Consider the following 27,980-nt stretch of genomic DNA (forward strand, 5'->3'; position numbering starts at 1 on the left):
AATTCGCCACTACTCCTACAATTCTATTACTGTTAGGCAAAAGCTTTTTCAGCCAATGTTGTTCCAAATGCTGAGAAAACCCACAGACTGCCATTTAGTGGGCAGATATCATTTACAATATGCAGTACACTTTGGATTTCCATCAACACAAGATCACAACTTACTAGCTCTAAAAGCTAACAGCATTGCAATTAATGGGAATTTCTTGCCAAGCGAGTTCAAATTGCACAACAGGAGCACAAGCCACTAACATAAGTTCGCTGCCAGTTTCTTCTAAGCTATAGGAGTCTGCCAGCATCCACCTCTGTCCTATCTGCTGTTGAATTTATCTTCATTAAGCTCATCAGAACATGGCTACCAGGTTCTCCTTCACTTGCTTATGGTGGTGTGTATATCCAAAATTTTGATGCAGCTCAAACAAAATAAAATGAAGGCCTATATGGACAAACAGCAAAGGCTCAGCTTTCTTCACCCTGCAGAAAGATCGCGTAAGCCCCTCTTGGAGTTTGCCAGCTCCTGGAACTCTGCATTGAACCTCTGGGTTGGGGTAGGGACTTATGGACTACAACAATAATGGCTACTAGAGCTTTCTGACCCCATTTTCAAGCATTTTTGGTGTCAAGGATGGGGACAGAATGGAGTAGAAATTCCTGCTGAGGCCAATAGGGAGGCATCTGAATGGGGTGATATGGGCAGGCAGTTCACTGGGTCATAAGAACATAAGAATGGCCATGCTGAGTCAGACCAATGGTCCATCTAGCCCAGTGTCCTGTCTTCTCACAGTGGTCAGTGCCAGTTGCTTCAGAGGGAATGAACATAATAGTTCATGAATCACAGGCCACGGCAGCAGCTCCTAAGTAATGTCAAGTCAAGAAGAAACCATGACCGCCTGATAAGCAGATGTGCAAAAGCAACTGAAGGACCTGAAGGAACAGGTGGCTGCTCTGCTGACAGCACAAAGACAATTTCCTTTATCTAAGCCTATCATGGGAGAAGGAGATTGACACCCTAAGCAGCCTACTCCAACATCCCCAAATCAGTAGAGACAGAGGAGACCACCTCAACCTCTGGGCCAAAATCCTCTAATCTGTTTCAACTGTGAGAAAGGTGGGCATAAAACTAGAATATGACCTAAGCCCAAGAATGGAGATAATGTGATTTGGAAGTTCCTACAAAGATAGTTAAATCTGGGACTCAATGAAAGAGCATACTGGGTCCTGGCTGTAGGATAGCTGCAGCAAAGTTAAGCTGCCTGAAGTAATGACTATCCCTCAGGAAAACTACCTAAAGCCTTGTAGAACCTGCCTCGGAAATTACACTGAAATTAAGACACACCTGTAAAGCCACCTAGACAGTGGATCCCAAGACACCATCATCTTCAGAGCTCTGCATGACAAGTATCTGGCAGATTTACTACGAACTAAGGATCTCTTGGTGTTCAATAAGGATTATGGAGATCACCTGGGTCTGATATCTACATACAAGTTTGCAAAGAGGTGTCATGTAAGGTCTCTGTTGAAAGCCTGTTTCACACTGGTCCTCATAATCATTGTGAAATGTATGTACGGATAATATGCAAGGAGTGTGTATACACACACACACACACACACACACACACACTTACAATTATATTCATAAGGCTGTGACTTGGGGCTGGTCACCAAAAGCTGAGAAACAGGTTTCTTTGTGGCAAGAGATGTTTATCTATCTGTCTGGCTACCTGTAAATTGAGTAGTGTATACTTCACATTGAACGCCTACTGACAGTTGTGCAAAATTCTAATGTAGTGATTGCAAAGTCTCCAGGGGAGATTCTAGACAGGAAAACTCAAGCAGCGGGGGTTATCCTGTTTGCAAGTAAAGACAATGGATTTTTGGACTATAACGGTTGTGACAGAGACACACACACACTGGATCTTTTCCACTGAGGTGACAAGAGGGCAGCATGACTTATCTCATGAATGGAGTATCACAGCAATTCCTGGCTGTAATATGCTGCAAGTATTTTTGATGACTGTTTGCTCTATACCATATGGTAATAACTAGGTAAGTAAGTTTAGGGTCTAGAATACATCTTACATTTTTATTTTATATGCAACCATTTGATTACATTAATTGTTTGCTTCTTTTCAAAACTCTGTTCTTTGTTAAAAAAAACTTTTTACTTGTTTTCACTATAAACAGATCTAAGTGCTATGAATTTTGCAGAATTATGTTGTAAAGCTTAACTGTTCCTTTGGAAGCAGGGGAGCAGGGAATTCGATCTGTGTTCAGTGGATTAGGGGCTGGGCACTCCAAGGAGATGCTCAGAAGACTCGGGAGTTGGAGTGTCCCTATTGTTAATCTGTATAGACAGAGTGAGGCCTGCACCTAGAAGTCAGTGCTTGTGTTGCCAGAGACCTGACCCACAGCAGGCACAGCCAAGACTTTCTCACAGTAAGAGCAGGTGGTAGTGAGATGCCTCGCAAACCTGGGTACTCCCAGGAAGTGTCACACTTACCCATGCACTTGCTGCAATGATTAAGCCATATGGGGACTAAGTGACTATGAGTGCCCTTACCCTAGGTAAATCACTGTCCAACTGGCGTTTTCCCTTGCTGTGACTGGAGTCAGGCATAGAATGAACAAATTAGCTTTGGTCTGCCCAGATCCACAGGGGCACAATCAGGTGCCTATTTTTATTGGTACTAATTCCAATATGTTTGGACAACTTGCCAGGCTTTGCTGTGAGAAGGGAGGAGAAGACTCTCCTTGTGTGTTGCACATACATTCCATGGAGAGGGATGCCTACCAGAAAAATAATAGAGAGGTTCACCAACCCATAGGTGGACCCGTAGGGAAGATATTGACGTTTTGGGGGCAGGCTGTAGTGATGCCTGCTGATGCACAATGTGTTGTAGAAGGCACTGCAAGTTATGGAGTAGAAGTGAACAATCAGGTCACCCTGACTGAGTCTCCTGAGGAAGGTTTACCAAAAGGACTGCAAGTGCAGTCTGGTATCCTCCTGTTATCCTCAACAGGAGTACATTGAATCAGAGTCAAAATAAAGAACAAGTATACCTGTAAGATTCCCATACCTCTGAATGTGACTCTAGCCCACATGCACATATCAGACACCGTGGCTGCTGCCATTAGAGACCTACAACCTAGACACTGAGAACTGAATGTCTTCCTTTAGAGTCACCTGCACTGGAGAAATTGAAACAGCATCTGCATCGATAGATGGCTGAGAAACCTGACATGTTTCCTCTCCATGAGTCGGATGTAGGCAGTGTGAAGGGAGAAAAACCATGTGCTTGAGTGACAATAGACCCATTTGGGAGAGATCCAAGAGACTTCCTCCAGGAGATGAAAAAGATATGAGAAGACACCTCAGAGAATTGATGTCCCTAGGAACCATTAAGGAAACTCGGATCCTTATGCCTCTCCCTTGTTAATGGAAAGAAAGAAGAATGGACAAGTGCACATGTGCATTGACTATCAGATCCTAACCAAAAGGAGAATTCCATATCAATGTACCACACCATGAGCAGAGGATGCCCTTGATTGTTTGTCAGAAAGCAAATGGTTTTCTATTCTGGATCTCTGGGGTGGGTACTGTAAGATCGCCCTGGGAGAAGAGGACAAAGACATATCTGATTTCATCTGCCCTGTTGGATTCTACCAGAGGGAATCTCGGCAGCACCTGCAATGTTACAGAGGTTAATGGAGAACATGGTTGGAGATATGAACATCCTTGAAATTCTAGTTGATCTAGGTGACCTTATCTTCTTCAGGAAGACCCTAGAGGAATGTGAGACATGTCGGCTGAAGGTCATGGATCACCTGCAGGCATATGGCCTAAAACCATGACTGGACAAGTGTGTTTTCTGCCAAACATCAACCAAGTGCATGGATCCCATTGTGTTGGAACATCGGATCTCACCAGACCACAATAAGTGCTTTGACTACCTGGCCTCAGCTGTACAGCTTACGGAGCCTACAGTGGGCTCACTCTGCAAACCCCAACCCACTTGGGGCTCACCATTCAGAACCCCCACTATAGCATTGTGCATAGTGTAAACCCATTATTTCGATAAACTTTCTGTGACTTATCCTTTATTCCCCACACCTCTGCCATGAAATGTACTACAAATTTCAGTGCCTAAATTGCAGCATTACTTAAAATTAACAAGCTATTTGGACTGGAAACATTTCTTTAAGGAGTGGGAGGAGAGAGCAAAAAGATATGTCATCTAGAACCTGTGGAGTACTAGTATGTAGAAATTCAACTAGTCCTAGTAAAGAGGAAGTGGAGAAGCTAGGGTATTATAAGCAGAAGGTGAAGAGCAAAGAAGCAGCGATAAGATGTTGATTGGCACCATCAAAGAAAGTCTGAATGCCAGTAGAAGAACTCTGTCTTGTTCTCAAAGAGCTGAAGAGGAGGACAGATCTTAACACTGATTGTGATAAAAACAAAGTAAATTGTAGACTAGCAGGAAAAAGTTCCTAGCAGTGTGGAACAGTCTCCAAAATGAAGTGATGGGAGCCTCGAGATGTAGGACTTTCACAATTGGACTACACAGAGGTATGGAGAATAAAATCAGGGGAACTATTTTACACACTTGAGACACAGAGCATGGAGGGGAGGAAATGGGCTAGATGACTTCATATAAAACTGTATTTCAGGTTGTAAGCACCTCAGAGAGAGGACTTGGTTTCTTTCATGGCTTATCAGTGCCGAGTAGAGTCGAACAATTATCTACTGTGTTTTACATACATCACTCCGAATAACACATCCCAGAATGACATTAGTCTTGTTCACAAAAACATCACACTGTTGCCTCATATTCAATTTGTGATCCATTATAACCCCCAGGGCCTTTTCTGTAATACCTCTGCATAACTATTTATTTCCCATTTTATATTTGTGCATTTGATTTTTCCTTCTGAACAGAAGTACTTTGCACTTTTTTAAATTGAATTTCATCTTATTGAATTCAGACCAATTCTCTAATTTATCAAGATTATTTTGAATTCTAATCTTATCCCTCAAAGTGCTTGCAATCCCTCCCAGTTTACTATCATCTGGAAAATTTTGTAAACTACTCTCTAATCCATTATCCAAGTCATTAATAAAAATATTAAAAAGTACCAGACCTAGGACAGACCTATGCAGGAAATTATTGGAATACACAACAGATAATGAATTAATTTTCACAGCCCCTCTTTGAAGTGGGGTTTCCCATGCTATAGAGGGGGAAACTGAGGCAGAGCATGGGCTTGCCACAGCCATAGTGAGTCAGTGGCAGAGCAGGCTGCAAGTATGCAGGGGGAATTGACAACCTATTATTTTCCAGGGCCAAGCACTAAGACAAGGGAATGTTAAGAGTGAAAAGACATATTGATTGAATAAAGAGCTGATGTTTAAAGGGTTAAATGAGATGCTGTGCAGGCATCTTAGGAAAACTCTTCTTGAAGGAGGAAAACTGCTCAAAAGATACTGAGGGCTTTTTGACAAGGCTTAGTTTTCCGCTGCTTTCAGAGGCTGTCAGTTTATTGCCAATCATTCCCATCTTCTGCTACAGACTAAAACCATCATATCTCGCGTATATCACATAGCAATAAAATTGACCAAGAAAAGGGAAAATTCCTGGATGTTATGGCTTCATTGAGGCTTTTGCACACCTGCTAGGACCTTGCAGTTTAAAAGATTTTGCTTTGAAACCAGGAAGCTCATCTGGATCATGGTATTTATTTTGTTTTCTCATTTCGTACACTACACCCATAACCACACTATCTGAGCGCTAAGTATAAGTCTCCTGCTAACATTGTTTCAGGGGCAGCAGGGGACTCAGGATATACCGGATTGATCTCCTTCAATAGTGATTATAAAATACTTGTCACATTTCTTTTTCCAGACTACAGTACATCAGCTACTTACTTATTACTCTTTGGTTTCAGCAGTGTGCAGTTCAGGGACAGAATACAGCAAATAATCTCACATGCACGTGGGAGATCCTTAAGTTTAGAATAGGGTGGAGAAGAGAGTTTCTTTCTATTAAGCACAGATCATTTCATAGACTATTATGTGCCACAGGCAGAGAATATGAGGGACCATGCTGCTCCAGTGCTCAAAGCCCCTGCAATGACAGGGAAATGATTAAATAAGATATACCAGACAATCCCGGCAAGTGACCAGCACCCACACGCTGCAGAGGAAGGTAACCCCCCCACCCCCCAAGGTCTCTGCCAATCTGACCGGGGAAAATTCCTTCCCAATTGCGCATATGGTGATCTGTTAGATCTTGATCACTGGAGGAAGGACCAACCAGCCAATCACCTGAGAGAGAGAATGCTCGGTGCCACTTCAGAGCCCTGGCCTTCCCCATCCAGCATCCCAGCTCCCGCCATGGCCATCCTTGATGCTTCAGAGGAAGGCAATAAACTCCCAGAATATATTTGGGGTGTGGGGGAGGGGTGATATCCCTTCCTGACCCCTCCAGGTGACCAGCTGAAACCCTGAAGCATAAGCTTTTAGGAACATAAGACAAACTGGAAATGAGCCGCAGGGTGCTGAGCTGATTGATTAAAAGGATTCTCTGAATCCATAGGAAATCCAGAACAGAATTGTTGAATAAGGCCCTTTTCAGTAGAAACTTCAGAAAATAAATGTTCTTGATTATTTTCCTGCAGAAGGAAAATTTGTACTTCCTTCTGGTTGCAGAAAGAGCCTTGAAAACATACAGCACATGGATGAAACGATGCACAACAGTACCATGCCTACGATTAGAAAGGCTGTGCAATCAACATATAATTAACCTATGAAACTTGTTGCCAGAGGATATTATAGAGGAAAGCAGATTAGTAAGATTCAGGAAAGGATTAGACTTTACAAGAATAGCAGCTGCAGTTACACTAGCCAGGATAAAAACCATATGGGTTATTAGTTTTCCCACTTCAGGGTATAAAGTGATCGCCAGCTGGGGTCAGAAAGAAATGTCCCCCTATTACATAGCGTTGTAGAACTGGGCACATGAGGGGGTTGTTCCACCTCTCTCTAAAACATCTAGCACTGGCAATGGTTGGGGCAAAATACTGGACTGGATGGGCCATTAGTTTTATATGGTACAGCAATTCCTATTTTCCTACACCATTCTGCACTTATTTCCTGGGAGAATTCCTCTCTCAAAACAGATACACACTCCAATGATTGAAATTCAAGTGTAAACATGCTATTGCCAGAGCAATTTGTGGGCAGAGAGAGGCAGGGAATAGTATTTAGAACCCAAGGTGGAGCATTTTGGTAGAGGAAAAGGTGGGTTTTTACAAAAAAGTGTTTTTTTAATTTTATTTTTATTATAGCTTTGTGATAGCCACCTAGAAACTTACGGCTGTCACTTACAACTCCTCTGAATCATTGGATATAAACTCAGTACCCTCCTACACAGGCCCTGAGCAGAGAAGCTGAAGTAAACCCTCTTAGCAGTATGGAATCGATGCCACTCAGAGTTGCACAGTTCTGATTCCATCCACCAGAGGGCAGCACTAGACAATTGCCTGTAGTACCTCCATACCAAGCTCACAGCTCATGAATAAAATGGAGACTGGACCATCCCCAGGGGTTGCTTTAGCCAAACAGGTGGACCAATGTGCAGGACAGCACAGGAGGCCAAGCCAACCAACATCCACAATGGGCACCAGGGTGCAGTAGGCCAGGCTGACTAACCGAGACAAGGGGCAGCCTGGTGCAGTATAACAGAACAGGCCAACTAACGCCCCCATCCAGCGCAGCGTAGCTAGAATGCCACCTATCCAGGTTTTCCCAGGATCGCCCCATTTTAGAGGTAGCTGTCCCAGGAAATCAGATGAGGGTACTCAGTACACGCTGCCAGAGGGCCAGTATTATGAGCTCAGGATCATCCCAGATGCCCCATTTTTTTGTAACTCAGAGCTGGCAATCCTAAATGCAGCATGGGAGGAGGGGGGAGCACACAGAGAAGCTGGCTAGTGAATTAATACCTCCGGGAATGGCAGAGCAGAAGAGGCAATTAATTTCCAGAGGGGTAGCAAGGCAGCATCCCCAGGATGATCATGTGATGTCAGCACCTAACAAGATGGGAAGAATCCTAGGGAGAGAGAGGTCAGCAGTGCAGAGCGCCTGCAGCACTGGGCTCACTCATTTCCCCTCCTCTCAGCCTTTCCAGAGGCAATAGAAACCTCCCCCTCCCTTGGACTGGAGGCAGCAGCTCCTTGTCTCCAAGTGGTGCCAATTAAAGGAGGCTGGGGATGGGGTGAGCCCTCCACCCAAGACTTTTGCACTTGCTTGAAGGTCAATAGGCCACAAAGCCGGGCAAGGCCATGGCCCACCCACTTGTAACCACTTGTAACCTGTACTAAGTCTGCTGCCAATGTGATCTGGAGCGTTACTCCGGCTGCGTAGTTGCAGCTCCACTCAAATTTGGCCTGGCCACTCCTACATCTGGACAGAGGGTTGCTTGGCCAAATGGGGCTGTCACCTGGTGCACGGAGGGTCTGTTCCTGAATGGTGGAGCACAGGAGAGTCCACCAAGAACTCGATTTCTGGAAGCACTGGTTCATTCACCATTTGGGTGAGAGAAAGGGAAGAGATCCTCAGTTGGTGGAGGACGGGTAAGCAGGGACCAGAATGGGGTGCCTCCTTTCCCCCCGCCCAAGAAAATATCTGAGTTGGCACACTGCTGACTCCCCTGCTGGGTGGAGGTTGGTGAGTGAAGAGTCTCATCATCTCCCCACAACACCCATAGCTCCTTCTGTCAGACTCTACCCCCTCTCTGCATTGGATTGGAGGGGGGCCGGAACAGAGGTGTGTGTGGAGAGGAATGACCAGACAGGAGTGGAAAGTATGTATAGAGCCCACAGTGTGGGGGAGGAATGGGGCATTATGCATGCGAGGGAGCAGTAGGAGAAGAGTGGGTATCTGAAGGGAGTAGGAATGAGTACTAAGAAGAGCAATTTTGGGATGTGGGTGGTTGTGACAGCAGGTAAGAGCTAATGTTGGAGGGAAAGGGACTGATTGGGCGAGGGACCATGTATGCAGGTTACTCTCCTAGGGGTAATTCTCAAAGCCCGCAAAAATGTGACAGGCTGACTGATGCCAGGGGTGGCATGGTGCAGAGCAAGAGGCACATAAAAACATGGAGCAGCGTGATACAGAGGGACAGGCAGATTAACTTGGAGCAGTGTGGTACAGGGGGACAGGCAGACTAATACCCACAAAGGGGAAGCGCGTACAGGCAGACTAACAATGGAGCACTATGGTGGGAAGGACATAAAATATTTAAAATGCCATCTTCTGTTCCCCAAGGCCACAGCAAGAAAGGGAGATGGCTGCTCGCAGAAGGCAAATGGTGAATGGGTGGGTACAGGGTGTTAGCCACCAGGAGAAAGCAGCCAGTCAGTGTTGTGTGCACACATGTAGCAGAGGGTTTATGATGTCAGACAGATACTCTCATGCGATATCCTGAAACTTCATTTTTTGAGACGAGGCTCTGGCCCCAACCTACTCCCCCGGCTCTTATTCTGAAAAGCTTCTTGGACCCTGCCCCCTTGAAAGCCTGTGTAAGCTCACTGAGTCACAGACAATCCTTTGAGCATGTGTTAGTACAGTGCCCAGCACACTAGGGGCCCCAATCAGGAATCACAGCTGTAGGTGCTACTTGTAATATTTCATAATAAATAATACTTTTTTATATATCTCCACCCACCCATCGCTATTTCACAGCCCTTTTAGATCCGATAGGCCACATCTTAGGGGACTATATCCTGCCCTCATAGGGGAATGGACTCAGAGTAATAGCAGCTCACCTCTATCTGCATCTAAAACGATCCTAGGATACATCTGCAGACTCAAGAGGTCAGCTGTCTCTTGAACCCTGCCCTCCGGAGCTTTGCTTTTGCCTCCTGGACTAGGCTGACTGGTTCTTGTGTTTACGAGCTCACAGGTTGATTTCTTTCCTTCCCAGAAATCGGACACATGCACATATGCCAGTATATCCAGATGCACACACAGCTTCCTTGGCTACTCACTACTCCTCTCAGCAATGGACACTCAGAATGTTTAGCCCCACTGTGATGATGATCTAAACGGAAAGAGAAAAGCCCTTCACCTGGGAAACTAATTAATAGTCAACAAGCTCGCTGCAGCATTGGAGACCTGGCAGCGGGGAAGCAGCTCACTTACAGGCCAGTAGAACCCTCTTTCTGCTACTAGGTGGCAGTATTCATTCACTCACTCATGCTAATCACATATCCAGAGCTTGCCAAGTTATTTGCTGGCTTTAATTCTGTGTGAAGTTGATGCTCATCAACATGAGGGGCTGTTATAGCCCCAGCTGAAGCCAAAAAGCTCAAGGCTGCTGCTGTCACTGCCTATGATAGGGGCATTCATAAACATGAAAAGAAAGCAGTCCTGTCTTTAAAGGGGAACTGCCAGTTAGGGTCACAGCATTTTAAAGGGACATACCCATAAAGCCTGATGTCACAATGCCGCACGGACGCAATTGTGACTTAACATCAGGATGTGTGCTCCTCCAAAGCTATTTCAGGTTTCTTTATCACTGATAAAAGATAGCATTTATCTTCAATGAACTTTGCAAATGCTAATTAATTAGCTCTCACAACTCACCTGTGAGGCAGGTAAGCTAGACCCTGCATTCTCTGCAGCAAGCTGGATCTAAATTATTGGGCTGGAACACTGGCTAAAGAGACCTTCTCATACAGAGAATAGGAAATTCTGCAACAGATCTAAGTGTACTCTAAAAAATGGCAATTTTATTATATTCACTATCACAGTGAATAATAGAGCTGGTACTGAATTCCCTGTGTTATTGGTTTTGGTATGATATTCCATTATTTTGTACATGCTTTCTACATGCTGAAGATTTGCAAATTAACAATGTGGAGCTATGTCACAGAAATATTACACTGAAGTTGGAGGTTTGGCAGGGGACAGATAGGGCTGTTGGGCCTCAGGAGGCAATTGGGGCTTTTGGTAATGGAGGGTGGCTGAAGGTGAATTGAAATATGGATGGCAGGGGCTTGAACTCCCCATCCCCAACCTCAACCTCAGCAACCCTTGACCACGGTCACTTGCCCAACAGCCCCTCACCCCTGTGGCTGCCACTGCTTCCAGAAATAGTGGCTAAGCATAAAAGCTGGATGTTTCTGCTAAATGAACAGCAGTGAAATAGTTAATAATGTTAACATTTAAATTTCGTCATTAGATTTCAGAATTAACGCCCTATTGAGATGAATGGGGAATAGATCAAACCTCTCTCAGAGCTACTGATTTAGGTTGCCACCACACTATATTCGCTGCACTTGGCTCATGTTTAGAAGGTTTACTTTGCAAACATAAGGATGAGAGACTTTTTGCTTGTTGTTTTCCCCAGAGCTGGTAGAAAAAATTCAAATCCAGAATTTTCCAAGTACAGATAGGACTATTTTTTATTTTTGAGAAAAGTGTTCCCTTTTTCCAACCAGTTCTATCTTAAAAAACAAAACAGACCTAAAAACACAAAACAGTTTAGATTCTGTGACAAATTCTGCCACCTTGGAATACAGTGGTCCCTGCACGTAACTAGCAAATCTCCAGTATACAGGGCCCCGAGGTGAAGGTGGGATTTAGGGCTGCCTCTTCAAATAATTCATTATTCCCCTCCACCCACCTAGTTTCCTAGTTGTGTTGCCGCCCTCTCCAAAATGGAATAAAGGAGTAAAAAATCTCTTCTCGACAGGTGCCTTTAGTTCCCAAATACGTCCCAGAATTTTTGCAGTCTGTACCCAGGCAAAACTCTCCCTCTCGATCTCTCCTGTAGAAGCTGTTCCACTTTGCATAAATATATGAATATTCATTGATGTAGGGAGTGGAATTCTGGTGCCCCTTCCTCTTAGATGACTCCCCAAAATACCAGATTATAGTCTCTAACACACACACACACACACTCTCTTTCATTCATGATAAATATTTATCCACAGTGCAACAGCTTCAACAGGAGAGATTAAAAGAGCCAGACAGCAGAATATCCCATAGCTCGGTGTTTAGGGCACTCATGTGCAATGTGGGAGACCCAAATTCAAATCCATGCTCTGCCTCAGGCAAGTGGGGAGCTGAATCTGGGCCCCCTGTTATCCCAGGTGAGTGCTTTAACCATGGGGAGTTAAAGGGCAGTGTCTTTGCCTTAAATAAAAAAAAAGTTGAAAATGCTTAAAATCAAAACAAAAAGTTTTGTTCAGGCCAAAATGTTTTTGGGTTTTTTTTTTTTTTTTTTTGGTATTGTGAAGCAAGCCCAAACCACTGTTTCAGATTGCTCCAGTTCAGTCAGCAAACTGACAACCTGACTATTGGTACAACTCTGAATTTAGTCTCAGAACTATTCATGTTCACAAAGGCCCAGATTTTTAAAGGTATTTAGGTGCTGGAACACTCAGTGTTGCTCTATCTGATTTAGGAGCCTAGATCTAATTGTTAAAGAGAAATTAGGCAGTTAGGAGTCTAAATCCCTTTAAAAATCAGTGGGATTTAGACACTTAAATCAATTAAGCGTTGCAATGTTGAGTGCAGCAACACCTAAATACGTTTTAAAAATCTGAGCGAAAGATAGCAAGTGTGAACAATCGGGACGGGGGAGGGTAAGAGGCGCCTATATAAGACAAAGCCCCTATATAAGACAAATATTGGGACTATCCCTATAAAATCAAGATATATGGTCACCCTATTTGAGGCCCTTGGATGGAAGACCTATAGAAGTGAAAATCATTACCTCTATTTTACAGATAGTAAAACTGGGGCACAGAGACCCAAAGTGATTTGCCCAAAGTGTCATAGTGGCAAAACTGAGGAGTCCTGCATCCCAGCCCCTTTCACTCGACCACACACCACAGATGTAACATGGAAAGGGATAGTCACTGACTCTACCGAGAGATTGTAGAGTCTCAGAGATTGGTTTAAATGGAGTGTTGGCATATAATCAAAGGAGAAGCCAATGGCCCTATAGCCTGCAATCTAAATGTATTATAAGACATGCATTCCCATTGCTACCCATTCCCACTTTGGTGTGCCCCTGGCAAAGAACTTTCCCTAAATATCAGAGCCTTAAAGCTAATAAATCTAATAACCTATTCCAGACCCCCTTTCTTTACTTTTCAAATAACTTTGCTTTGTAATAACAAGGGATTGGGAGTGCTTCGGGATGGGGGGAGAGGGCAGAGAAAACCAATAGAGAGAAAGGTCACAAATCTGAACCAAGTGCTGGGAAGGTTTTGTTGTTATTTCTGAAGTGTGTTTAGCACCAAGACATATTGTACATTTAGAGCGAGTCACTGGGACCCTAACGAGCTCCTAATGTGTCCCATATTTCAAGGTTTTTCTAAAGAGGGCAGTAACTTAGCAACAGCAGTGAATCCTTGACGAGAATAATCAGTATTTGTGTTGCAGCTTCAGGCTTCCCTTTTTCTCTCCCACCAAGCAGGAGAGTGGGCTGGTTTCCTGTTTGTTGTTTTCCTTTAATCCTCTCCCACAATGAGTAAAAAGGAGCACTAGTCTCTTTGTGGCTTTGTGCTAGGCAAGGTCCCACCAGGCAAAGCACAGAGGGAACGGGGCCCCAGGAGTGCTGAGGACAAGGAGGTGCAGAGTGAGGGGTGGATCTCCGGGGAAGCAGCAAATAATGAGCTCCAGGTAGGGGTGGTTCTCAGGAGACAGCAGGACAGGGAGCCACCAGGGCCAAGGGTGTTCCCTCAGGAGTTTCAGTGGCTGAGAAGAGCTATAAAGAGACAAGTGTTCAGCCATCATCCATCCTTTCTGGTTTGTTCATGTCTTTCAGCTAAGGGGAACTGTCTGAATATTTAAACTTCATGGATTTTCCCTTAAGAAAATATAGCAATTCTGTCAACTACTTTTACTTCTAGAAGCCACATAAGATGCCAAACCTGAGAGGAATCTACGGTCCTGTAATATGGGTCCTTCAGAAGACTGGCTCTTGATTTCTTGGTGTGGGATAAAGTTGAGTGCCACAGTGTACGGTGCATGCCTCTTTCCTGTCCATCCCTGTCTGTGCTGCTGCAGGTTACAGAATATCACTGAAAGGAGGCTGCTTCCCATCTCCAGCAAGGAATGAATGCAAGAGACCATGAGCAGCCAATTCAGACATTGAGAGGAGCCCATGGAGCAGAAGGAAATACCTCTGAATGAGTGCCCTCAGGAGACTGAGGAAGCTACTTCATAACAACGGCCTCTACCAAGCAGCAAGACTTCTGTTTTAGTAGGGCTGAAGAGGATGCTTTAATGCATCCAGCTGACAATATCATTCAGGCACTCTCCAAAACAGGGACCATGCATGCAATAGGAATGGCTACATGCTTGATCTGTGGTAGGAGTTCTAAAGTGCAATTGGCCTATGATAAGTGACTGGTCTTTTGGCACTTGGAGTAACTTGAATATTCTTGTGATTGTTGGTGTAAGGGACTATGTCACAAAGGAAACTTTCTAGGTGACAAGATAGATCAGAGTACCCAAGAAGACAGTCTGTGACTTCATGGTTTGGTTGTTATAGTACTTGAGGACATTACACTTGAGGGTGAAATCTAAGTATGGAACACTCAGCCAATTTGGGATTTGTGCCCTGGTTCTAAACAGTCTGCTCTGAGGTTGGTACTCGTGCAGGGGCAGAGTTAAGGCTGTATGTGCAACTCTAACTGGCATTTCTTGGTTTTTGAAAGTTAACTATACTACACATGTACTTGAGCCACTTCAGGAAAGCTTTACAACCAACAATGTTCATTACTAACCATACTCAGCAGAGTCAGCTAACTCTGATCTAAAACCATCAGGAGTTCATTTCTGAACCTAGCTAGTGCAGCCTCACTCCAAAGGAGACCAGAACAAGGATGTCAACAGAGTCCAAGTGTACTTGGAATTTAATAGTGACAGCCTTCACAATCTCCTTTCCTAAGACAAGAGATTTGAGACTAGATAACTGGCAACCATTCCAACATCAAGGGTTTCCTGGACCAAGCAGTGGACAACCTCATCTTTAGGAACAGTCAGGACTTGCTAAGAGAGCCTTTGAAAAGGAACTATATTAATAGCACCACCGCCACTTACTTGTGTTGAGCAAAACTGATGTACAAGGATCAAACAGGCAGATGGTGAGTCTTGGCCAAGTCAAAAGACTAAAGACAGCCTAATCAAAACTTGTGTTGAACACAAACAGGGGACAGCTTCCCATAATGAACCCACAGCTCTCCTCATCAAAATATCTGGAGACACCACTGTGGAGCCACTCTGTCTTACCTGCAAAGAACAAACTCATCGCAACAATCAAATGAAGACACTATGACCAGGAGGAGGCAGTCTGGATCCATCAGATTGCTCATTGACCAAAAGTGATCTCTTCACTGGATGGCTCCTCATAGTGTCTATGGTTAAAGACAATTTTCCTTGGTCTGAGCCATGGCACTTCAGCATCCTTGTACAGAAGGAGATCAGTCTCCATTCAGCTTCCCAGTCATCGTTTCTCTAGTGTGTGCCCTAGCTGCTTCCATTCCTGCTTCTCTGTTAAACCACAGTGGTCTCTGGGCAAAGGAAACAACTAGCATTTAGGCAAGGAGCCAGGGATTGAGAGTCTCCTTTAACAGCCGGTAACAGTATCAATGAACTGAGAGATTGAAAGTGGCTGTGGGACCAGCTATGCCTTACAATAAAGAGACAAAATCCATTTGTCTCTAAGGCTGTGGAGTTACTAATTTGCTTCAGCGCAGATTTCAGGGGCACAACAACCTCACATTATAATACCCATCCTACTAAGATAGTACAGGTACTTGAGATAATCAAACCAGGCTCAAAGGTTGGGAATGTGGAAGCTTTCCTTGAGAAACCCAGTGAGTCTGTAATTTCAAGGAGTACATGAACTAAGCTGATGTAGCCATGTACATTGAAGTCCCTGAGGACAGTAATCTGTAAGGTCTCCAATTGCAGCACAGACACCAGCACAGAGAACTTGGCTGTAAAATTCTGTGTAGCACCCTGTGGTGTTTTCCCCAGCAGAATCATAAATTTTGGTCCTACCGTAAGAGAATGGAAGATAGCCAGAAGCTCAAATAAACTTCATTCTCTGGTGTCCGTCATATGCATCACAAACTGCATGAAAATATCTCATCTCTTCCTCTTAATTATGCATGACACTGGTGAATCAGGGAGTACCTGGCTGGCACCAACCATGGCAAAACTGAGCCTGCATCATCATCCAGTCAGGTCTCTATGATGCATAAGAGAATTATTAACTGACCTGGCATTACCCAACCAAAAATGCGTGCAGGAGGGATCTGAAGAACCCATTACATCCTTTTAGTTTGTTACATGAAGTTGTTGATTTGTTGGAATATCTTAGAAGACACATCATAACAGGAGCACTAATATACTTCAAACAAGTTAAAGGACTTGTTATAGCTCTTTGCTGACTGGCTATCAGTAGAAGACCTTTTATTTTCTAAAAGTCAAGAATGTTACTTTGCCATAGAAGAACTCCAAACTGGGCAAGACAAATGTCTTACACACACACTCAGAACCAACCACCACCATGAATCAAAACTGAGCAGGAGAAATTTCAAGTCAGATTGACAAAGACATGTGGGTCAAAAAATAGACGCTTATGATGGAAGACTGGGGAACTGTTTGGGCAATACTATTTACCATGAGCTCCACATAAGCAATTGCTGGAATAGCCCGAACTGCAAATAAAGGTATTCTAGAAAACCAGAGTGGAGACTATCCATGTCTGTAAGATTAGAAACCCCTGCATTTCAGGTAGAAAAAGGAGAGCAGAGCAGTGGAGCTACAGGATTATGAATTTCAGAGATAGGTGTGGTCTAGGCTGCTGAGCACGGGCTTGAGAGCCAGAAGTTCCTGGAAGGTAATCCTGGCTCTGCCAGTGACTTGCTGTGTAGCCTTGAACAAGTCAGGAATGCACCTCAGTTTCCCCAGTTCTAAAGTAGGGCTAGTAATATTAACTCAGCTGCCTCATGGCTCAGCTGTGAAGATTTATTAGTTTACATTTGTGAAGTGCTAAGGGCTTCAGGATGTAGGCCCATACTTGGGCAGAACTCCCACTGCCTTCAAAAGGAGCTTGTTCTCATTAAGAATGAATAAAAAATAAGAACTTCAAGACTTGACCCAGGATTTGTCACAATGAAGACTACCGTACAGATAGGCCACTGATCTGCTAGCTTCTCCAAGCAGTCAGAGCTAATGGGGAGTTCACACCTCTTCTTTTTCCACCTCAGAGTTCACTGTGAAATTAGATGGATCCAAATACCTGGGGTGTAATCCTGACCCCACTGAAGTCAATGGCAAAACTCTACAATTTACTTGGGGCCCAGATTTCACTGCTTGTCTGAAATTCTCATTGAGACAAAAATAATGCCTTGTTTTTTATCTCTCTGACTGACGTAATTGGAGAAATCCTGAGTCTAGATGTGAAGACTAAGTGCTAAGTAGAAGTGGGGCTGGCTCTTGCCTAAGACCACCTGTCCCAGATAAATTGCTGACTTGACTTTCTAGGGAGCTCAGTTACCCCCTCAGGATCAGTCCCTTTACAGTCTGCTTGAGCCAGCTCAGTAAAGTGTTTGACCTTTTCCAGCCTTTCAAATTTCATTATGCTGTAAAAAGAGAAAGAAAAGCAGAGGAAAGTGCCTAGTTGAAGACTTCTCATTTGGATAAAGTATTCCTATTACATGCAAAGAAAATTCAGGCTTTCTGTTCTTTCAGTTCAGTAAATCAATTGTAGAGATAAGAGTTAATCATAAAGTTCAAACTGGGTTCCACGTTTGAAACCATTTGCACCTGTGATTTTGGTCTGGGCCCATCTCTAGTGTTAACCCTGTATTTAAATATTTGATTGTGAGTTTGTTATATTTTAAAGCATTTACCCATTTGAAGACAGGACTTGTACCAATAAAATTGATCATTCTTGTAATTAATTTCCTTGAAAGACAACTGAAACCAAACGTAACATCAAACTCCCATCTGCTCACCAGAAACTCCGGAGTCAAACCTAAAACAATACCACAAATAAATACCTGCCTAGAGCTCCAGGCAGCTTTGATAATAGAAAGAGGATGGGATGGAATCTAATGGGTGGCAGGAGGTGGGGGAGAGAGCATGATCTCTGGATACAACAAGCCTCTCACTTCCACTGGGTTTGTATTCCAGAGCAACTTCTCGAGACAAGAAGGGTTATTTTCCATTGTGTTGCTTGTTGATTAAGTGGAACAAGTGCCTTCACTCCTGTTGGTTAATTAGAATTACCTGCTATGTAGATATATCCTTTTCCAGTCCCTTGATTCTTAGCAAATAAAAAAAATCTATTTTGGCTTCCCTGGGTTGACCCTTTAATTGAACTAACACAGGTTTTGTTGCTGTTCTTTGGTTTTAAATAAAGTAATTTCATACTTGCAGATTTTAATTTCCCACATGGCAACACCGTTCTGAATACCTCCAAATCCTGGGCACCACAGCAAGCAAAAGTGCAACTCCACCTCCCCACACCCCAACAGAAAAATGTGTCAGGAATCCCACGTGTTTAGCCCATTGCCATGACAATTCTGTTGCCTTCAGATTAGAGATTGTCGTGATTTGGCTATGCTAATCCTGTCATTAATTCCATTATTAAAGTTATAGAGACAGGAGATTACAAATCAGTTACTTACCACTAAGCCCAACAGATTTCCAAAGAGTCTAATTATATATACTGGACATTTATAGCAGACTGGCAAAATTCTACTTGTCCACTCACTGAGGGATTTTTTTTTAAATATATTATATTCTTTACCTCCTCCCTCTTTATCTTCATCATCATGAATTTATGCCTGGGCTGGTATTTTTTATGACAGTCTCATAACAGGTTTATTGAGCTTGTATCCTCTACCAGGTTGGTTGGGCTGGTAGTAGGTAAATGACTTGTACTCATGTCCACTGGCATGTCCACAGGGACACACATTTATAGGCCAGATGCAGCTACAATGATTTTGCCAGCTGAGAATCTGGGCCAATATATTTATGAAGAAAAGCAACAGCCCTACGTTAATGCAACTTTAAAGCTATCGTCTCCTCCGAATTGGGCCTGGAAGATAAAAAAAAACCTGGATTCTGTTCCTAATTCTGCCACTGATTTGGATATAGCCAAGGGCAAGTCCCTATATGTAAAAGAATTATAATGATACTAAACCACCTTTGTGAAGTGCTTTGACATCGATGGATGCATGGTTAGCACTGCACTGTCAGATAGACAGACGTGTGTGTAGTATAGTTAACTTTCAAAAGCCAAGAAATGCCAGTTAGAGTTGCACAAACCACCTTAACTCTGCCCCTTCTGTGAACGTTTTACCATACAGTCTTTAATGACCTGATTACAGGATTTGTCAAATGCAATATATCATAGTTTTTTCTACTATAGATAGATGAGTTGTATTTTATAAATGTTGTCTTTTTCATGTTTGTATAACTGCACTAATTTTATTGCTATTATGTTTCTGTCCATCATTATTGACAGACATTTTACTGTTAAGTAACTTTCTCTCCAAGGTATGTACTGTAATAATTTTGTCTGTGCCATGTACTATATTAAACAAAATATTTTATTTTTCCTCTGGAGACAGATACATTTCTGAAGAGTAATTTATTATTGTAGGATTTCATAAGCTGTTTTTCAAAGTAATATAGAGACAAGTGTATTAATATTGTTTATGATATGTTGGTTTGACTAGGTCTCTTGTGTACAAGTATAGCTAATTTGTATCTTGGAGGTGACTTGTTCTCAAACTGTTTTAACAGACTTCAGTTATTAGTTTCTCTTGGCATTTGATGTACTTTTAAAAAAATATTGTTACACTGTTTCCTTAATTTTACTGAACATCCTGGGTACAAAATTTCTGCATGGACATGACTGGTTTCAAAATGATCAATCCATGTTTAACTCTACAGTACAAATGCATAAGCAGACTGTGAAGGGGCAATGCCCCAGCCTACTCTCAGCACCGCACATGTTCGCACACTCTCATGTGGTTAGTCTCCAAGCCTTTCTGTGTTTCTTTTATTGTAAATTTAAATAACTACATTGAAACCTCAGCCTAAACTTCCCCTTGCCCCAGGCCCGATTCCCTCTTCCCATCTCAGAGACAGACATACAACCCTTTTATACTCTGGATTGCAGCTAAATGAGTCTGTGACAGATTTGAAATGGCCTGTAATAATTTATGAATACTGTATAAGGGTCTGATGATTGTAATGGTGTGTTCTGTATGCATGTATTGATCTAACTCAAAGGGGGCTGTTGCCAGAAAGAGGAAGGTGGCTTCAAATAAACACCCAGCTGTAAATACTTAAGGATTGTTAAATGACAATGCAAGGACTATTAGCTTTGAATCCTGCTGGTCCCAACTCTTGCGCCTGAGCCTGCTGGACAGGTTTCCCTTGGAGTAATCAGGGCCCTACAATCACAGAAGATCAAAAGGAACAGTAGCAGGATTTAAAGGCACACTCCATTAAGGAAAGGGAAGAGAGAGGTTTTTGGTAAGGAAAATAGACAGACTCCAGAACATCCTGCAGAGTGGCTGAATAAGATGGGCCCTCCTAAGCCACCATTATGGGATGGTAGTGTTTTAGGTAAGATAGATGTGTGTAGATTGCTTATAGTTTTAAAATCTTTTCTCTCTGAAATGCTTTGTTCCTATAGTTTAATAATCAATATTTTTGGGTTAAGGAGGCCGAAAACCACTGGTCACAAACTCCCAAAGGGAAGAAACACAGCGGTTTGAACTTACAGGGTAATTATGGGGGCTACATAGGGTGCTATAGCACAGGTCTAGTCTAAGAGGCACCAGATCTGAGACCTAAGGGGGTGCACTCAGAGAGACCAGAAAGGGGACAGAGGTGCAACTAACTCTGTAACAGTGACAGTCGCACCTACTCTGCCTGTCAGCATGAGTCAGCAGAATAGCACTGCCCCTTTCCTTGAGGAGTTCTAAAGTCCGTGTCACTCTAACACCACCACGTGTATCCTAAGAATTTAATTGTACTAAATGCTGATTGCACAGTTGCCATGCACCATATATATGAAGTTCAGTGGACAGTAACATGGAGCCTAGTGTGCTCCAGTTGAAGTCAAAGCCCAAAATTCCTGTTGACTTCAGTGGGAGTAGGACTCAGTCTATATGGATTATATAAGAGTTCATGTTGTAATTTATTTGTACACATCTATATGCACTAACACTTAAATGACTTTCACTATGTACTATTACTTTACTTCATCTATAGCAGGGGCCTTTTTTGAATCATGCCCCACCTTAGCTTTTTTTTTTTTATTAAACTTGAAGCCCACCTCTCTTTAAAATAGTGAGAAGGATACTGCCAGCTGGCATTGCTAACGTATTCGTTCAGGAGATGCTAGGCAAACTACTCAAAATGCAAGTCATAGACTACTATACAAACATACATTAGCTGTGTTAGTGCTGCCAGTGTAATTCAGTGAGAGATCTGAGTCACAGGGTCACATTGACACTCAAATTTGGCCAGCCTCCTCCACACCCAGCATGATGAAGGGATGGCTGGGCCAAATTTGAGTGAGTGTCATTGCAGCCTGGCCTCCCACTTTTAATATAATTATGGAATTATTAGAAGGCTTGTCACGCCACTCTAGAAAGTCTGATGTTCCCTCCCACCCCATAGTCAAGAACCTCTGATCTATGATGTATTATTGACAGAGACTTTTCCTGTAAGTGATTTTCATAAGCTCTGTTTGCTTGGAATGGAGAGAGTCCTGTGCAGCACTACAAAATGCTACACATGTGGATTGACGGATATGGGGGGGGGGGAACTATTATTATATTGTGTTATCTAAGAACTAATACGTTATCATGCATTTAAAGGGTTCATTATAATGCATATGTACAAGAAGGCAGAGTTAAGGCTGAATGTTCACTCAATTTGGGGATTTCATCTAAGCTAAACTGAAAAATATCAGAGTTGGGCAAATGCGACCATAATTTTTCTATGAATATTCATTCAGATGTATTTACACACTAAGCATAACAAGGAAAAAAAAAGATTCCCCTGTTTTATTTTCCACCATTTTGTTAGTTGCTTTCCCTGCGGCTTCTGTGGTGTGTAAGTTATACTCATTTTATATATTCAGTGAACGCAAGTTGCATTTTGCTACTTATGACTATTTACTGACCAATTTGAAACAACATATTAATGACGCCATTCTTTACATCAACAGTACATTTGGTCCCATTTCTCTCTGAAAAGGTTCGTGTAGACAAGTCACACTAGTCCACTAGAGACACCTTTGACCTTGTGATAAATCTGGACCGTGGCAGCACTTCACTCAGACCCAACCCCTTGGGGAGCTGGGTTAGATTTCCTAATGTTGCAGTCACCTTACAATGCCACGCCTAAGGGGAACAATTTTCTGCAGGTCCTGAGGAGTCTGTGACGTTTGCAACTAGCATCCCTACCCAGTCTGTATGTTTATTTATATCTTTAGAGCATAGGAATCTATTTCCAGCTCTTTCTTAGCTCCTCAATATTTATTTTGATTCCTTATATTAATAAATAAATAAAATCTCCAGCTTTATTAGGGGTATAAAACAGCTCAATTCACTGCTGGGTTACAGTGTTGATATACTATATATTTCTCATTTATTAGCTTCATTCCTTTGCCAGTTCTCCAGTGGTAACACTATATTTCCCACAGGGGTCACATGAGATTTTTGTCCTGCTTGGGTTTGTGCTCGCGCGTGGTTATTTATTTAGTAGGTATTTTCCCCTTTATCAGGTATTTATTTCAAGCTTTTCCCCATACCCATTTGATCTGAATAAATTGGCTATGTGCGATCTGTTTATAACCAGGCTCTGTCCTTAATGGTAAGTTTTCACTCAATACCAAAGAGATCCATAACCAAAGTGATTTAAAAGATGATTTCACTGTTCCTTTCCCCAGATCTGCTTTGCCTTTCACAACAAGTAGGAAATTGAAACTGTTGGGGAAGGATTTGCCTGTAACTCTGCTGTAAAAGCACTTTCCTCTAAGAAACAAACAAAGAAATCCCTCTAAGAAACAAAAATTAAACCAGATTCTCAATATTGGTAGTTATCTTAAGAGTAGGCCTTCGGGGATCACTTACTTCTATCAAGAATAGCACTAGTTAAGGCCCTGATACATAAAAACAGCCCCTGCATATTAACACCTATGCCTCTTGTGGGATGTTGAGAAATGGAAGGAGCACTTGCAGGTTCGGATGATCCGCACTCTTAAAACACATTGCTGATGTATCGGCAGATGATGCATGTCCTGATTGTGATATCAGTACCTCCAGGTCTGCAGTGTCCCATTGCCATTCTAGGCATGTTGGATGAAGGATCATGTCTAGGTTCTGAAGGACCTCGAGCAACCCCAAATGCCACCACTCAAGAAAGCAATGTACCTTGTTCCCTTCCACCACTAGAACTAAAACAGTATTTCTGGTCTACACTACCAAAGTTACAAACAGTGCAGAAAACATGCTTACAAGTGTTCCTAGAGTTGACATACCCTTGCAGAGTTTTGTAAACCAGTTTATAACACAGTATATACTGGCCAGATAAACCATCATAGTAAGAAACATGTTCTGATACAGTTCTGACTACAACGGTATGGACTGAAGTTTAATAGGGTCTTATTAAGCTTCAAGAACCACAGACTGGTAAATGTTTACAACAGAATCTTTGCTCAAACCCTGCTAAATGATCAGGCACACTTTCTTCCCTTCCTTTCCTTTCAGAGAGGTGCATGGATCTAAACATCAGAGGTCTCTATAGTAACGAGACTCGTCTTTATGTCTGGTTTCAGAGTAGCAGCCGTGTTAGTCTGTATTCGCAAAAAGAAAAGGAGTACTTGTGGCACCTTAGAGACTAACAAATTTATTAGAGCATAAGCTTTCGTGAGCTACAGCTCACTTCATCGGATGCATTCCGATGAAGTGAGCTGTAGCTCACGAAAGCTTATGCTCTAATAAATTTGTTAGTCTCTAAGGTGCCACAAGTACTCCTTGTCTTTATGTCTGTCTCATTCAGCAATATCCTAGCTTTTATCAGTTCAAAAAATTAGTTTTCAATAATGATGAGAAACTAAAAAAATAAACAAAAAACCCCTATCCTGCACTCAAATAGCTTTGCTGCTCCCAATGCAGCCTTCCACCCTTATTAATCTATAAGAAGAAATACAGAGAACGTATATGACAGTTTAATGGTGTTTGAAGCAAATATGTGTTTGTGTTCATTGTTATACCACGAGAACTTTCCAGTCAGCCAAGATTACTGGCACAGTTGGTTTAACACAGAAGCTCATCAAGAAACCCAACCTTGCTGCCCTGGTTAGCCTGAGATCCAACAACTCAGCCAGCTTCTCCAAAGAGAGCAGAACTGGTCACACAATACAGTTGCAGAACACAGACATTGCCTGAATGGCTCTGCTCTCCAATAAACAAGATGCTCCCCAGCACTCATGAAACTAATGGATTGTCAGCACTGGAGACTGGAGTTCCCTATATATATCCCCAGAATAGTTATAGAAATACTGCCCCCACCAATATTCCTTCGCTGTTACTCGGAGGGGCCTCCTCCGAAGGCAAGAGAACAGCTTCAGTAGCATATTCAGTCCTTGTGAGACAGCCAAATAGGACTAGTCATGGCAGTGGTTTGTGATGTGCATACCTGACCCTGGGGAAGCAAACAGACAAACAAAGCACGTCACATAAGACACTGAATAGATGTAAACTGGTAACATCTTCCAGTTACTAGTGATCTGGGGTAAATTTTTCAAAAGCACCTAAGTGACAGCAGTCTAAATTCCATTTTGAAAAGCGGCTTGAGCATTTAGGCACCTAAGTCCCATCGACTTTCCTGGGGTGACAATACTGGGGGGAGGGGGGAACTGGCACCCTCGCAATGGAAATATTGCAGGAGCCAATGTTTCCACCCCAGATCTACGTTTCTTAAGTCCCACTGATTTTCTCAGGAGAAGCAGAGGCAAGGGTGGGAACCAGAGGGGCTGGAGAGGCCACTGTAGTGCCTGGTGGCAGGTAAGAGCCAGGCAAATCATTCGCCCTCCTACCCTCCAGTCAAGATGCGCTCCCGCCACCTCTGGACTTTCCCATGCCATGTGACTTAGTCACTTTTGAAAATTAGGCTTGGGTGCTTTTGAAAAATGTAACTCCTGGTCAAGATTTGAACTTGCGACTCAGGAGGAGGGGGAGGGGGAGGATAGTATGACTCATTATCAACCCCCTGAGCTACGTAGAAGATCCTTACCTATGCCTAACTATCACATTATTAAGTATATGATATGAAACATACATTTTCTCAGTGCATATCTCTGGGTCCCTTTGTAAAAGGAAAGAAAACAAATTACCCCCTTGCAACCAGGATCACAGGAAAATATTTCCATCACTTCGGTCTCTGTTTTAGCCAAAAACATTGCTGTTGAACATTATTGCTCAGAGTGGCCACGGGCTCTTGCTAATTATAAAGCTGTCCTTCAGCGACTGAAAGCTCTCCCCAGTCCACCCCCCAGGAGAGGATTATCAGCTGTTCATGGAGAGATAATGTACCCCATACTTCCCTGGTCCTTACTTAATTCTTCACCAACGTTTGTATTTCAAACGTTATATGCAGCATGGCTAGATAATGGAGCCAACCCCGAGGGAAAGAACATACACAATGCTCACTGACATGCTGTCTTTTATTTCCCTTTCCCAGAAATCTTGTGAGGCAGCAGTTTTACACACCAGAGATAGATTTACATTAAAGGACATTTCTGTCAGAAAATGTTTCTATAAACCCCCTCTTTTGCTTCAAATTGTAGCGCTGATCAAAACGATTAAGGTTTCCTCCATTTTAACAGACAATTCTAAGAAAGATTACAACAGGGTGGAAAGGGAGAGAGAGAGAGACCAAGAGGTTACTTGGCAATTAGGCAATCTTGATTATTTCCCTCTTGTCTTGCTGACTCTTTCAGATGGCTATGGGGTGGAAATGATTTTCTATTCTATCTGAAACTCACTGCACAGCTAATTTGGTTCCCATCTATCTGTTTTTATTTGGTCCCCATCACCATTTTATTTGAGTGCCTCCTACAAGTGCAAACAACAACAATGGTATCTCTCTTTTTTTAATGCTGGGAAGAGGCAGGCATGTTTGTGGACAGATATGAAAGGCCTGAGTGAAGAGGAATATGTTACCTTTAACACTAATTTGGCAAGGTCAGTGGTCATTTTTTCAGGGGACAGCAAGTTCTAGTCTTGATCCAGCTTCTGTGAAAATTCTGTCTCCTGCAGTCATGTGCCTTACCATACTGGTCACTTGTATAATCTTTCTAGTGGAATGTAGCCTTTGTGAGAGGTTGTAAACTCATACAGACAGGCAGTTTCTCAGATAGTGTCATGAGATTGGGTTGTGGGCAGTCAGGCCGAGTAGGTGGAGCAGGAGTCAGGGTCCAAATGCCAGAGCCAAGGATTGAGGCAGAGGTACAGCCAGGACTTGAAATGGAGCATCAAAACCAGACTACCTAGACTCAGGGAAGGCAGGAGTATGGCTGATTCCAAGGCTGGTACAGAACTGAAACAAGGGCAGGTGCAAAGTAGGGTCTAAGCTAGAGCAAGGCTGAGAGCAGACTAAGATCTAGCCTGAAGCAGAGGTTGGAGTAAGGCAAGTGGCCAGCTGCTCCTGCTGGGCTTAAGACCAGCCTACTAGCTTCCTCAGCCAGTCAGGCAGGGTGGTCCATCAGGCAGCCTACCTGACTCAGGCCACCAGAGACTGAGCGGGTGCAGCTGTGGGGCCTTACTCCTGACAGGTAACTAGGACCAATTCTCTACAAGGCTTTGAAAATCAGGTCACTGACCTCCAACTGGGCTCTGTGTCCAGTGGGGAGCTAGTGAGGAGAGTGGCAAATGAGGGTAATGGGTTCCTGGACTCCTCAATTGCTGACCAGGTGAGCTGGTGAGTTCTGGAGCAGGTGATATTATTCTGGGTGTTGAGGTTTCATTCCTAGATATGGAGAATTGCAATTGTCAGGTTCTGGATGTTACAAAAACATGCACTACAGTGACCAGCTTTCTCTGCAGGTGATTCAGCCTCCTTGCTTCAGGCTGCATCAATAGCATCTACATAGACCCAAACGTAAAGTTCATATGGTTACCAGAACCATTTGCTCTTCCTTGTATGGCACCTGGAATGAAACTCTTAGTTTTCTCCATAGGACCTATCACTGTGTTTAGGTTATAGATAGATAGATTAAAAAGAAGCACCGAGCAAAATAGTAAATTGTTCAGTTTGCTTAGACAAAATGGTGCTAAGACTAATTGCTTGTGTTCATCTGGAAGCAGTGTGGCTAGTAATCAGAACAGAGGGCTGGGAGTCAGGACTACTGGGTTCTATTTCCATCTCTGTGACTGATTTACTGTGGGTAAGTCACTTCCTCCCTCTATGTCTGAGTTTCCCCATCTGTAAAATGGGCATAATTAGAGAGACCCACATCATATGAAGGGTTGTGAGGTTATATTAATTAATTGGGAAGCACCTTGCTATCCTCAGATAGATGGCATCAGCGAAGTCAAATGGATATTAATGCTGTTGCTTTCTAATTAACTAACTGTAATGACTCATTCTGGATTTTCACAGACCCTGGATTTTTGTCCGACAGCTTTGTACATTGTAGACGGGACCTTCTGAATAGAGCTTGACAGTATTTTCAGGCAAAACTTTATTTTTGGAAAAACATGCAGATTCAATGACATCAAAACATTTCATGATTTTGTGTATTTTTTGTGAGTTGTCAGTTGAAAACAAAACCACAAATCTTAAAAAAAAAATCAATAAAAACAATGGTTTGATTTTTTTCAGTTTGAAACAATGCTTCATTTCAAAATTTC

The 27,980-nt window shown here is 42.9% G+C and overlaps 1 protein-coding gene across 2 annotated transcripts in view; it reads right to left on the reverse strand.

Moving 5' to 3' along the window:
* Nucleotides 1-27,980, reverse strand: part of LOC119843404 (limbic system associated membrane protein) — a 1,338,056-nt gene that overhangs the window by 651,617 nt on the left and 658,459 nt on the right. The window lies entirely within an intron of this gene.

This window comes from Dermochelys coriacea, chromosome 1 (genome assembly GCF_009764565.3).
Source record: "Dermochelys coriacea isolate rDerCor1 chromosome 1, rDerCor1.pri.v4, whole genome shotgun sequence".
Taxonomy (NCBI): Eukaryota; Metazoa; Chordata; order Testudines; family Dermochelyidae; genus Dermochelys; species Dermochelys coriacea.